Genomic DNA, 15,603 nt, shown 5'->3' on the forward strand with positions numbered 1-15,603 from the left:
ATACCAGGATACTTGGATTAAGGAGGCCACACATACCAGGAATGGGGGATTGAGGAGGCCACACATACCAGGAATGGGGGATTGAGGAGGCCACACATACCAGGATTTGGGGATTGAGGAGGCCACACGTACCAGGATTGGGGGGTTGAGGAGGCCACACGTACCAGGATTGGGGGGTTGAGGAGGCCACATGTACCAGGATTTGGGGATTGAGGAGGCCACACGTCCCAGGAATGGGGGATTGAGGAGGCCACACGTCCCAGGAATGGGGGATTGAGGAGGCCACACATACCAGGAATGGGGGATTGAGGAGGCCACACATACCAGGATTTGGGGGTTGAGGAGGCCACACATACCAGGATTTGGGGGTTGAGGAGGCCACACATACCAGGATTGGGGGGTTGAGGAGGCCACACATACCAGGAATGGGGGATTGAGGAGGCAACACATACCAGGATTTGGGGGTTGAGGAGGCCACACATACCAGGATTTGGGGATTGAGGAGGCCACACATACCAGGATTGGGGGGTTGAGGAGGCCACACGTACCAGGATTTGGGGATTGAGGAAGCCACACATACCAGGATTTGGGGATTGAGGAGGCCACACGTACCAGGAATGGGGGATTGAGGAGGCCACACATACCAGGAATGGGGGATTGAGGAGGCCACACATACCAGGATTGGGGGGTTGAGGGGGCCACACATACCAGGGATTGTGGGATTGAGGGGGTCACACATACCAGGGATTGGGGGATTGAGGAGGCTACACATACCAGGGATTGTGGGGGCCACACATACCAGGGATTGTGGGATTGAGGGGCCACACCTACAAGGATGGGGAAATTTACCAGTAGCTGCTGCATTTCCCACCCTAGGCTTATACTCAAGTCAATAGGTTTTCCCATTTTTATGTGGTAAAATTAGGGGCCTCGGCTTATATTCGGGTCGGCTTATTTAAAATATACGGTATTTTAAAATCAGTGAGTACGTGGTGCCCATAATACTGCAGGACTGTGGCGTGCATTATACTATATGGGGGCTGCATTTTACCCTATGGGGTGTGTAATATACTGTATGGAGGACTATGGGGAGTGCATTATATTCTATGGAGGACCATGGGAAGTTCATTATACTATATGGAGGATTATGGGTGGCGCATTATACTATATGGAGGTTTATGGGGGAGCATTATACTATATGGAGGATTATGGGGGCGCATTATACTATATGGAAGATTATTGGTGGTGCATTATACTATATGGAAGGCTATGTGGGGCCATTATAATATTTTGAGGGCTATGTGGGGGGCCATTATACTGTATGAAAGCAATTATACAGTGTGAAGGTTTGTGTGGGGTCCATTATACTGTTTGGAGGGCTGTGTGGGGGCCATTATACTGTTTGGAGGGCTGTGTGGGGGCCATGAGAGTGTATGGAGGGCTCTGTGGGGTTCACAGTTGGGGGATTATACTGTGTTAGAGTCACCATACTTTGCCGTGGGAGTTGAAGTGGGGTACAATAGGGTCATTATACTGTGCATGTGGAGGAATGCACCATAGAGGTATCATACTGTTTGGGGGGCACTTTTGTTGGCATCATACTTTATGGGGGCAATGAAGGAGGAATCTACGACTTCAGAAGGAGGTAAATTACTATGCAAAGGCTGGAAAGTTATGAGATCTGCTCTTCTGTGACACAAATATTTATTTTTTGTGGTGGGGGGCCCAATTAGAGCTTCTGCTATGGGGCCCCATGACTTCTATGTACGCCCCTGCCTCTCACAAAAAAATAATGAATCACCCCAAAGTTTCTTGTTCAGAGCAATTGAACGGAAGGATAGACTGTTGTTTGTATCCAGAGATGTAGAAGTGAAGTTTGATGCTAGGCTAGTCCAGAAGAAGTTCTTGAGATCATTGGGAACGGGGTTAATCAGCAAAGACATCAAGTTGCAGCTGAAACAGTACCTAGAATATCCTTTCATTCTGGACGAAGTACTAATTGAAAAAAATGAATGGGGCAGGTAGTTTGGAGTCAGAGAGCAAACAGAAGAAAAAGGCTCTGCTCCTAAAATCACCAAAATGAGTCAGCTGAAGTTGGAGACCCCCAATGGCCAGTACGAAGATCATCATGGAGACCATCCAGTGCCACCTCTGAGAGGGAACCATAAATCACCAACAAAAGGAAGGACCGCCAACACTGACTGGGAGGAAGTAATAGGAGAACTGCGAGCCGAGTTGATTGAGGTGAAAAAGTTGATTCGTTCCAGGCCACAACCTGTGTCCCTCAGACACAGGAATTGGTGCCAAAACAGAAGATACCCGGTTTGTGAAGCATGCCGTTCATCAAATCAGAGTACGGTGTGTGTCCACTGTCTAAGATGTGGTGAGGAAGGACATTATGCCAAGGAATGCCAATGGTCACGGTCATTTGGGTTAAAAGACAGGAGGTTGCCAGTGCGGGGCAACTGGTAACCGTGACATGGAGGAGGCCCCAGAAGCAAATACAAATCTCACCAAACCCCAGAACGGCGCATGAGGTAAAACGGCTGCGTCAGTACTATCCCCAAGTGTGTTCCCATCTACAACAGCTGCAAGAGATACAGAGGCATCAGTTACTTAATGCCCAGAGCGGAGGTCAAACGATGTACTCCTGGGAGGAGGATTCCTCGGTCAGTAGAGATTGCCTAATCAGTGAAAGGTGCTTTCTACAGTGCCAGCTAAATGGACTCTTGGTAAAAGCACTGTGGGACACAGGAGCCCAAGCGAGCCTTTTAAATGAAGAATGGAGAAGGCGCTATCTGCCACATACCTGCCTTCGGTTGCTAAAAGAACTCTTAGGACCAGTGAAACTCCACAGCAACTTTTTTGGATCAAGTGAAACTCCACAGCAAAGATGTCAACCAGACTGAAATCCCTTTCATAGGCTGGGTGGAAGTGACTTTCCAACTGAGGGCCATGAAGAACAACAACACCAATCAGCTTTTGGTACCTTTTCTCATGACCAGTGATCAGAACGTGGCATAGACTCCTATCCTTTGTTATAATGTAATCAGTGAGGTCATCACGAAACACAAGTCAGGGACGCTGGTGGTGGATGAAATTGTCACATCACTTGCTATACCCAACGCCGTGGCGGAAAATGTGATTCATAGAGTAAAGAAAGCACAGAATACAATGGACCTAAAAGAAGTCAAGGTAGACTTGCGCCCAACCTTCATCCCTACAAACCAAATGGTGAGGGTGAGGTATGGAGTCCGGGTAGAACCGGGAAGAAAAATCCAGAAAAAACTGTTTGTGCCAAAAGACTCCTCAGAACTTCCGGAAGGCCTAGTTCAAGGTGAGACTGTGCTTACGATTTCTACTGGTGGGTTTGCTCTAGTGACAGTACTGGTGATGAATAGTACGAAACATGAAATTAGACTGGATCCAAAGACTGTGTTAGGTCACATTGAAACCATTAAAACGGTATATCCAGCCAGTGTAAGACCCTCCCAGAGGTCTACCTTGAATTCAGTCTCCCCACCAAGGAACAGGAGTTGCCCAGGGGAGGAAATTGCACTACCCTCCTCAGGGTCCTGGGATCCCCCAATATCCCTGGAACACTTGTGTGCTAAAGATATAGGGGTAGCAAAACAGATGCTGAGAGAAGAGTGTCATTCTCTAAAGATGACTCTGATATAGGCTGTATCCCGTCGTTGCAATAGAAAATCAATTTGAAAGACACGACCCAAATAACCAAAAGTTACATGTCTGCGCCAAAACCATTACACCGTGAAGAGAATGAGTATTTACAAGATCTAATCAACAGAAGTTGGGTCCAAAAGTTGAAGTCGTCTTATTCCTCTCCTATGGTTTGTGTTAGGATGAAGGACGGTACGTTGAGACTCAGCTGTGATTACCGGTAACTAAACCAAAAGTCAGTACCTGATCGGCACCCGATATCAAAGATTCAAGATATGCTGGATAGCTTATCAGGAAGTATCTGGTTCTCAGTCCTCGATCAGCGTAAAGCATACCATCAAGGGTTTGTTGAAGAGTCCAGTAGACCCTTGACAGCATTCATCACAAGGTGGGGGTTATATGAGTGGATCCGCATACTGTTTGGGCTCAGTTCAGCTCCAGCTGAATTTCAGTGGAGCATGGAGACCTGTTTGGAATGATTGTTATCTGCCAGCCTTACTTGGATGACAATGTGGTACACAGCAAAACCTTCCGGGAGCATGTTGAACACATCAGGACCGTATTACAGCAGTATCAACAACACGGAGTTAAGTTGACCCCAAAGAAGTGTGAACTGTTCAAAAGTCCGATTGCTAGGGAAAATTGTGTCCGGAGAAGGATATACCATGGACCCAGCAGAAATCGCTCTGGTACTGGCCTTAAAAGACAAGCGGCCCTCTACTGTCATGGAGTTGAGGCAGATCTTAGGATTCCTCTCTTTCTATCGTACTTACGTTCGGAACTTCTCCAGGATTGCCGCCCCGCTATACCTCCTATACAGAGAATGGGCTGTTGGGATGACGGACTTAAAAGAAACAACGCCATTTCGTCCCAACAGCCCATTCTGTGTACAGCAGACCGCCAGGAGGTATTGGAAGAACTAGTAGATTACCTAGTAAAACCCACCATATTGGGATATCCTGATTTCAACTTACCATTTGTTCTTCATTGTGATGCTTCTCAAGTTGGACTGGGAGCTGCCCTGTATCAGCATCAAGATGGAAAATTGAGAGTCATCGGTTACGGTTCTAGAACGATGACAGACACCGAGAAGAATTACAATCTACATTCTGGAAAATTGGAGTTCCTGGCATTAAAATGGGCTATCTGTGAACGATTTAGATATTATCTCTACTACAGCAAAGAGTATGAGGTATACACTGGCCCCAACCCTTCGACCTATGTCCTCACTACAGTCAAACTGAATGCAACGGGTCAGAGATGGGTCGCTGAACTAGCTGACTTCAATTTCAGCATCAAGTACAGGCCAGAAAAATGCAATGCGGATGCTGACGGATTGTCGAGAATGCCACTAGAGCCTGAGGAGTTCATGCAAGAATGCTCGGAGGAAGTCAGTCTGGAAGCAATTGAGAGCACTCCACAAGCAGTGCAAGCTTATGAAGAGGAAGACACACCATTGTGGTGTCCGTTTACGGTGGAAACCACCATAAAATCAAGAGAACAAGATCACCCCCTGTCCATTCAACAACTACCAAAATGAAAAATCCATAGAGCACAACGGGAAAATCAGATAATTAGTAGAATACTACTTTATGTGGACCAAAATCGGTTTCCAAGTAACGGAAGAGAGATAATGAGTCACCAGCAGTATCTGTTTTAGTTAAAGAATGGACGAAGCTTTACCTCAGTGAAGACGGTATCTTGTACCGTAAAGAAGGACAAAACCGGCAGTTGGTACTAACCAGAGTATTCCATAGGTTGGTCTTCAAAGAACTCCATGAAAGCATGGGACACCTGGGAGTGGAAATGACAACCAATTTGATCCATGAATGTTTCTTCTGGCCGTACATGCAGAGAAATATTGAGAGGTACGTGACCAGGGAGTGTGGGTATCTGAAAGATAAACGTCCCAACACATCAACCTGGGCACCTATGGGCAACATCCAAACTACGTATCAGTTTGAGATGGTCTCAATAGACTTTCTACATCTTGAGACGTGCAAGGGTGGTTACGAATACATATTGGTGGTGATGGACCATTTTACTCGATTTGCCCAAGCATATGCCACCACCAATAAAGCTGGTCGAACAGCGGCAGAGAAAATCTTCAATGATTTTGCTTTGAGGTTTAGGTTCCCTACGAGGTTGCACCACGACCAAGGAAGAGAATGTGAGAACCAGCTCTTTGCCAAGCTAGGAAAGTACTGTAGAATTCAGAAATCCCACACCACGCCCTATCACCCAGAGGGTAATGGACAAGTGGAACGTTTTAACCAGACATTATTGTCGATGTTGCGCACTTTAACAGCTGATGAGAAGAAAGACTGGAAGAATTCCATGTCAAAAGTGGTACATGCCTATAACTGTACAAAGAGCGATGAAACAGGTTACTAACCCTTCTTCCTATTGTTTGGATGATCACCAAGACTGCCAATCGATATCATGTTCGATACTCCGGTGTCAGAGACTTACAGAACGTATCCGGAGTGCGTTCGGAAATGTAAGGAATGGATGGCAGAGGCATACAACATAGCGTCCAAAGTGATTATGAAAGGATAGAGCAATAGTAAGGAGTACTATGATCGAAAATGTTATGGAGCAGAATTGGCATAAGGAAGCCGAGTGTTAGTCAAGAACGTACGTGAGAAAGGAGATCCAGGAAAACTTTGTTCATACTGGGAAGACAAGGTGTATGTGGTCATCAACAGGAAAGCCGATGACAGTCCAGTGTATGAAATCCGATTGGAAAGAGGGGACAAGAAAACCAGAATAGTCCATCGGAATTTATTACTACCCTGTGATTATCTCCCACCACAACAAGACTTCCCAGAAGCAGACCGACATCGACCAAGATCGACTAAGGGACCACCACAGACTGAAGCTCTGGAGGTGGATAGTGACGTTGAAAGTTCCAATGAGGAAGAGCACAACGTTGTATTTCTCAGACCGACAAGGAGAGAGCCGTACTATCCTCAAGAGAGTGAACTAAGTCCCGAGGCTCCAGAGTTTGTCCCAAGGAGTACAGATAAAGTCCAATTCAGATCTGATGATCGAAGACTGGTCACTGAAGAGACCGATCGACACTTAGGAATAGCAGAATTACCAGACCAGGTGGAAACGGACGATTCAAAAGAAGTACAGGAACTTACAGAGGTAGGAAGTACGGGAAATGAGTGCGGCAGAAGAAACTCCGGTAACCAAAGAACCCATGGTATCTGAGGAACAACCCACCAGGAGAATGTCGACTCGAGAAGTGAGGAGGCCCGTGATGCTGACGTATGGGACACTTGAAGAACCGAGTCAAGTGCCAAGGACTGTCGACTGGAAACAGGTATCTCTACCTGTGGACCAGGTAAGCCCACTTGCGTGGTATTCACCACTGAGAGACAGTATGGACAATGTTACCTGGTGGAAAGACTTGTTTTGGCCTAGTGAGAGAGAGAGCTGGTTGAAGACGTATGAAAAGCTCCAGCAGAAGAGATGCTGATTGTTTTAATTGTGTTAACTGTTTATTTCTTACAGGAGTCCTACAAGAAAAACGTCATAAGAACAGATTGTTATCAATGTTTATAAATGTTATACCAATTTGACAATGACAAATTTATATATATAGTGACTAAGCTTTCACCACTGTCTCAGAATTGGTCAGATTGACCAATTAAGACAAATGTCGAGGACGACATTCAAAAAGGAGAGAAGAGTGTGACATGCAGAAGTAGTGCTGTTGCTTCCAAAGCATCCAGCAACTGTTACAAATAACTCAAGCACAGGAGACAGGAAGTGTTGTGCTTCAGAAGCATCCAGCAACTAGAGGGGTTAACACAGTCACAGGAGACAGGGAGTGTTTTAGCAGAGCCCCAGTGGGATTGTGGAGAACTTGTTATTGTAGTCTGGCTGAAGCCGAAGAGAAAGGTGGTGGTGTGTTATCTGGATCTGGCAGAAGGCAACTGAACAGGATTCAGATCAGGAGAGAAACTAAACACAGGTTAGAGAAACTCCCTGAACTAACCGTGCAGAGTATTGTCGGGCAGGAAGATAAAGACTGGAAGGAATTGAACTGAATTGCACTGGCTGTGCTTCAGATTAAATTACACTGTTAAACTGTTGAAAAAGACTCTTGTGAGATGTGTCTGGTCAGCAATTGAATCTATCGTGTGCCTGAGAGAAGTTGCAGCCTATGGTCGCCTTGAGTAACGGTTCCCCCCCAGAATTCCAAAGAATTCATGAAACCTGTTTTGCCCTATCTGAACCTAGCGGCGTGCGTGTAACATGATTTTTACATAATTAATTTTTTATTTTATTGCATGAATTAAGTATTTGATACAATAGAAAAGCAGAACTTAATATTTGGTATTGAAACCTTTGTTTGTAATTACAGAGGTCAGACGTTTCCTGTAGTTCTTGACCAAGTTTGCACACACTGCAGCAGGGATTTTGGCCCACTCCTCCATACAGATCTTCTCCAGATCTTTCAGGTGTCGGGGCTGTTGCTGGGCTAAATTGAGTTTCAGTTCCCTCCAAAGATTTTCTATTGGGTTCAGGTCTGGAGACTGGCTAGGCCACTCAGGACCTTGAAATGCTTCTTACAGAGCCACTCCTTAGTTGCCCTGGCTGTGTGTTTCAGGTCATTGTCATGCTGGAAGACCCAGCCACGACCCATTTTTAATGCTCTTACTGAGGGAAGGAGGTTGTTGTCCAAAATATCGCGATACATGATCCCATCCATCCTCTCTTCAATATGGTGTAGTTGTCCTGTCCCCTTTGCAGAAAAGTACCCCCAAAGTATGATGTTTTACCCACCATGCTTCATGGTTGGGACGGTGTTTTGGGGTTGTACTCATCCTTCTTCCTTCAAACACGGCAAGTGGAGTTGATACCAAAAAGCTCTATTTTGGTTTCATCTGACCACATGACCTTCTCCAATGCCTCCTCTGGATTATCCAGATGGTCATTAACGAACTTCAAACGGGCCTGGGCATGTGCTAGCGTGAGCATGGGGACCTTGTGTGTCCTGCAGGATTTTAAACCATGATGGCATAGACTGATACTAATGGTAATGTTTGAGACCTTGGTCCCAGCTCTCTTCAAGTCATTAACAAGGTCCTCCAGTGTAGTTCTGGGCTAATTCCTGACCTCTCTCAGAATCATCCTTACCCCACGAGACGAGGTCTTGCATAAAGCCCCAGACCGAGGAAGATTGACAGTCATCTTGTGTTTCTTCCATTTTCTAATAATTGTGCCAACAGTTGTTGCCTTCTCACCAAGCTGCTTGCCTATTGTCCTGTATCCCATCCCAGCCTTGTGTGTGTAGCACAGGTGATCAGAACATCACAGCTTCTAGTCTCCCATGGAGACTATTGGAGCATGTAAAAAGTAAAAAAAAAATATTTAAAAATATAAAAAATATGAAAGTTCAAATCACCCCCTTTCACCCTATTAAAAATAAAACAATAAAAAAAAATATATATATACATATATTTGGTATCGATGTGTTCAGAATCGCCCGATCTATCAATATATAAAAATAATTAGTCCGATTGGTAAACAGCGTAACGAAAAAAAACTAAACGCCATAATTATGTTTTTTTTGTTGCCGCAACATTGCAATAAAATGCAATAACGGGCGATCAAAACATCACATCTACCCCAAAATGGAATCAATAAAAACGTCAGCTCAGTGCGCAAAAAATAGGCCCTTACCCAGCCCCAGATCCCAAAAAATAGAGATGCTAGGGGGCTTGGAAAATGGCAACTTTTATTTTTTAACAAACTTTGGATTTATTTTTCACAACTTGAATAAAAAAGAACCTATACATGTTTGGTATCTACGAACTCATAATGACCAGGAGAAACATAATGGCAGGTCAGTATTAGCATTTAATGAACATGATAAAAAAAAACTGTGGAAAATCACTTTTTTTTCAATTTTACTGCACTTGGAATTTTTTCCCCATTTTCCAGTAGACTATATGGTAAAACCAATTATGTCGTTCAAAAGTAAAACTTGTCCAGCAAAAAATAAGCCCTCATGCGGCCATATTGACGGAAAATTGAAAAAGTTATGGCTCTGGGAAGAAGGGGAGCAAAAAACAAAAGCGAAAAAACGGAAAATGGCCTGAGGGTGAAGGGGTTAATAACATCTGCCTTTTTTGACTACATAGTCATTTTGGGTATTTCACTATAGTATATAATATTACATATCATTTGAAATAAGACACTGACTAAAATGTAACAGTCTTTTATTATATTGCATAGACAGGTCACTCCACCATAAGATCTGCATCTTTATTATGATGTGCTTGGATATCGGTACAATAATATTATATGTTATTTTTCAATATACTATAGGGGTTGTTTTTTGACTGTCACTCTTTGGTGTCTGTCTTAATTATATAGATCACTTGGTGATCTATTATTTGCTCTTTCTGTTCTGTATCTAATTATTATTCAGATCAATTTTTGTAATATAAATCTAATAAATGTTAATTTTTATTATGATTTTTTATTGTCCTGCCTCTTTTTCACTGTAGGTGTTTATGTTTTATTTGTGAGGGTATTAATAATATTATATGAGGAATCCTTTGTACTCTGCACTGGGTAAATGTCACATACTGCCCCCAGGATGGCCAGGTGGCCGGTCAGCTCTGGCTCCAGGGTGACGAGGAAGGAACACAGACACACAGACATAGACATACAGAAACACACACAGACAGACACACAGACATAGACATACAGAAACACACACAGACAGACACACAGACATAGACATACAGAAACACACACAGACAGGCACACAGATAGACATACAGAAACACACACAGACAGACACACATACAGGCATACAAACAGAAGCACAGAAAGACATACAGACAGATGGAGAGACACAGAGACACAACCAGACACACACAGATAGACATACAGAAACACACACAGACAGACACACAGATAGACATACAGAAACACACACAGACAGACACACAGACATAGACATACAGAAACACACACAGACAGGCACACATACAGACATACAAACAGAAGCACAGAAAGACATACAGACAGATGGAGAGACACAGAGACACAACCAGACACACACAGATAGACATACAGAAACACACACAGACAGACACACAGATAGACATACAGAAACACACACAGACAGACACACAGATAGACATACAGAAACACACACAGACAGACACACAGACATAGACATACAGAAACACAGACAGACACACAGACATAGACATACAGAAACACACACAGACAGACACACAGATAGACATACAGAAACACACACAGACAGACACACAGACATAGACATACAGAAACACACACAGACAGACACACAGACATAGACATACAGAAACACACACAGACAGACACACAGACATAGACATACAGAAACACACACAGACAGACACACAGATAGACATACAGAAACACAGACAGACACACAGACATAGACATACAGAAACACACACAGACAGACACACAGATAGACATACAGAAACACACACAGACAGACACACAGACATAGACATACAGAAACACACACAGACAGACACACAGACATAGACATACAGAAACACACACAGACAGACACACAGATAGACATACAGAAACACACACAGACAGACACACAGACATAGACATACAGAAACACACACAGACAGGCACACAGATAGACATACAGAAACACACACAGACAGACACACAGACATAGACATACAGAAACACACACAGACAGACACACAGACATAGACATACAGAAACACACACAGACAGACACACAGATAGACATACAGAAACACACACAGACAGACACACAGACATAGACATACAGAAACACACACAGACAGACACACAGACATAGACATACAGAAACACACACAGACAGACACACAGATAGACATACAGAAACACAGACAGACACACAGACATAGACATACAGAAACACACACAGACAGACACACAGATAGACATACAGAAACACAGACAGACACACAGACATAGACATACAGAAACACACAGACAGACACACAGACATAGACATACAGAAACACACACAGACAGACACACAGATAGACATACAGAAACACAGACAGACACACAGACATAGACATACAGAAACACACACAGACAGACACACAGACATAGACATACAGAAACACAGACAGACACACAGACATAGACATACAGAAACACACACAGACAGACACACAGATAGACATACAGAAACACACACAGACAGACACACAGACATAGACATACAGAAACACACACAGATAGACATACAGAAACACACACAGACAGACACACAGATAGACATACAGAAACACACACAGACAGACACACAGATAGACATATGGAAACACACACAGACAGACACACAGATAGACATACAGAAACACAGACAGACACACAGACATAGACATACAGAAACACACACAGACAGACACACAGACATAGACATACAGAAACACACACAGACAGACACACAGACATAGACATACAGAAACACACACAGACAGACACACAGACATAGACATACAGAAACACACACAGATAGACATACAGAAACACACACAGACAGACACACAGATAGACATACAGAAACACACACAGACAGACACACAGATAGACATATGGAAACACACACAGACAGACACACAGATAGACATACAGAAACACAGACAGACACACAGACATAGACATACAGAAACACACACAGACAGACACACAGACATAGACATACAGAAACACACACAGACAGACACACAGACATAGACATACAGAAACACACACAGACAGACACACAGACATAGACATACAGAAACACACACAGATAGACATACAGAAACACACACAGACAGACACACAGATAGACATACAGAAACACACACAGACAGACACACAGATAGACATATGGAAACACACACAGACAGACACACAGATAGACATACAGAAACACAGACAGACACACAGACATAGACATACAGAAACACACACAGACAGACACACAGATAGACATACAAACAGAAGCACAGAAAGACATACAGACAGACGGAGAGACACAGAGACACAAACAGACACACCCAGAGAGATATAAAGACAATAGAGGACTTATCACCAGTCCATCTCCTCTTTAGTTTTTCTGGCTCCCGCAGAGTGCAGGACCTGTGGTGACATCACGGTCACATGTACACAGGAAGCTGACAATTAGAGGTGTGGGCGGGGTTATACACAGCTCAGCATTCATAACACTGCTAAATCTACAGCAGAGAAAACAAGGATTCTAACAAAACCGCACCAAGCAGCCTAGTAAGTGATACATCACTGGAATCAGGCTCTCAGCCTCTACATTATGCTGCTCTCAGCATAGCAAAAACTTGCTGACAAATTCACTTTAAGTGAAAGGGAACCTGTCAGCACATTTTTACATATGGAAGTAGTGGTATGGTTGTTTCGTTACCTCCATGGGTAAAAATGTGCTAACAGGTTCTCCTTGAGGCTCATTCAGATCTGCATAATTTGTACTGTATTATGTCTATACTACCCTATAGAAGTACAGTACAGACCAAAAGTTTGGACACACCTTCTCATTTAAAGATTTTTCTCTATTTTCATGACTTTGAAAATTGTACATTCACACTGAAGGCATCAAAACTATGAATTAACACATGTGTAATTATATACTTAACAAAAAAAGTGTGAAACAACTGAAAATATGTCTTATATTCTAGGTTCTTCACCTTTTGCTTTGATGACTGCTTTGCACACTCTTGGCATTCTCTTGATGAGCTTCAAGAGGTAGTCACCGAAAGTGGTTTTCACTTCACAGGTGTGCCCTGTCAGGTTTAATAAGTGGGATTTCTTGCCTTATAAATGGGGTTGGGACCATCAGTTGTGTTGTGCAGAAGTCTGGTGGATACACAGCTGATAGTCCTACTGAATAGACTGTTAGAATTTGTATTATGGCAAGAAAAAAGCAGCTAAGTAAAGAAAAACGAGTGGCCATCATTACTTTAAGAAATGAAGGTCAGTCAGTGCGAAAAATTGGGCAAACTTTGAAAGTGTCCCCAAGTGCAGTTGCAAAAACCATCAAGCGCTACAAAGAAACTGGCTCACATGAGGACCGCCCCAGGAAAGGAAGACCAAGAGTCACCTCTGCTTCTGAGGATAAGTTTATCCGAGTCACCAGCCTCAGAAATCGCAGGTTAACAGCAGCTCAGATTAGAGACCAGGTCAATGCCACACAGAGTTCTAGCAGCAGACACATCTCTACAACAATTGTTAAGAGGAGACTTTGTGCAGCAGGCCTTCATGGTAAAATAGCTGCTAGGAACCCACTGCTCAGGACAGGCAACAAGCAGAAGAGACTTGTTTGGGCTAAAGAACACAAGGAATGGACATTAGACCAGTGGAAATCTGTGCTTTGGTCTGATGAGTCCAAATTTGAGATCTTTGGTTCCAACCACCATGTCTTTGTACGACGCAGAAAAGGTGAACGGATGGACTCTACATGCCTGGTTCCCACCGTGAAGCATGGAGGAGGAGGTGTGATGGTGTGGGGGTGCTTTGCTGGTGACACTGTTGGGGATTTATTCAAAATTGAAGGCATACTGAACCAGCATGGCTGCCACAGCATCTTGCAGCGGCATGCTATTCCATCCGGTTTGCGTTTAGTTGGACCATCATTTATTTTTCAACAGGACAATGACCCCAAACACACCTCCAGGCTGTGTAAGGGCTATTTGACCAAGAAGGAGAGTGATGGGGTGCTACGCCAGATGACCTGGCCTCCACAGTCACCAGACCTGAACCCAATCGAGATGGTTTGGGGTGAGCTGGACCGCAGAGTGAAGGCAAAAGGGCCAACAAGTGCTAAGCATCTCTGGGAACTCCTTCAAGATTGTTGGTAGACCATTTCCGGTGACTACCTCTTGAAGCTCATCAAGAGAATGCCAAGAGTGTGCAAAGCAGTCATCAAAGCAAAAGGTGGCTAGTTTGAAGAACCTAGAATATAAGACATATTTTCAGTTGTTTCACACTTTTTTGTTAAGTATATAATTCCACATGTGTTAATTCATAGATTTGATGCCTTCAGTGTGAATGTACAATTTTCATAGTCATGAAAATACAGAAAAAATTTTAAATGAGAAGGTGTGTCCAAACTTTTGGTCTGTACTGTATATACCTATATGCATGACACACCACTAATAAATGTATAAAAATCATATCACTTTATTATATTGTTTAAAAACAGTTAAGATATCAAGGGAAAAAAGTACTCAAAAGATTGCATTTACAATAGTGGGGGCGATGTAACTCTGTATAGAATACAAACAACAATCACTACGTCACAGAATATGATTAGCACACAGTTACATCAGGAATATATAAGTAATGTGCTCAAAGAGCAATACAGATCAAAACCAATGATCAATAAATTATTGGTATTACAAGTTGTAAGTGTACACAAATTACTCTTCAGAAATATCCATAATAGAGAACCAAGTGGTATAGGTGATATTTTACAGTGACTAGTGCACTGAAAGAAATTTGTGCAAAGCATGCTGTGAAAAAATGCTGTATATACTGAAAACTATGTAACCATAGAGATCATTGCTCACACATAAGAATGGTAGAGAAATAAAAGTAAAAATAGGAGATCCTATCAGACCAGATGAACTCAGTATGCACGTGTATATACACGTGTGTAAACACAGTAAAAAATATCTACAGATGTACAGCAGAATGATAGGATAGTAAATACTAACACCACATTTGGATGCACATGCCTGACGCGCGTTTCACCTGTAGCTCATCACAGTAGCATGATTTAGGGTCTGAGATCCTGATTACAGCGATGTCATTTACTAGGCTGCATATTGTGGTTTCAATAAAATCACCATTTTACCA

Source organism: Phyllobates terribilis, unplaced genomic scaffold (assembly GCF_046119375.1).
Source record: "Phyllobates terribilis strain yellow unplaced genomic scaffold, ASM4611937v1 Scaffold_2__4_contigs__length_985480577, whole genome shotgun sequence".
Taxonomy (NCBI): Eukaryota; Metazoa; Chordata; class Amphibia; order Anura; family Dendrobatidae; genus Phyllobates; species Phyllobates terribilis.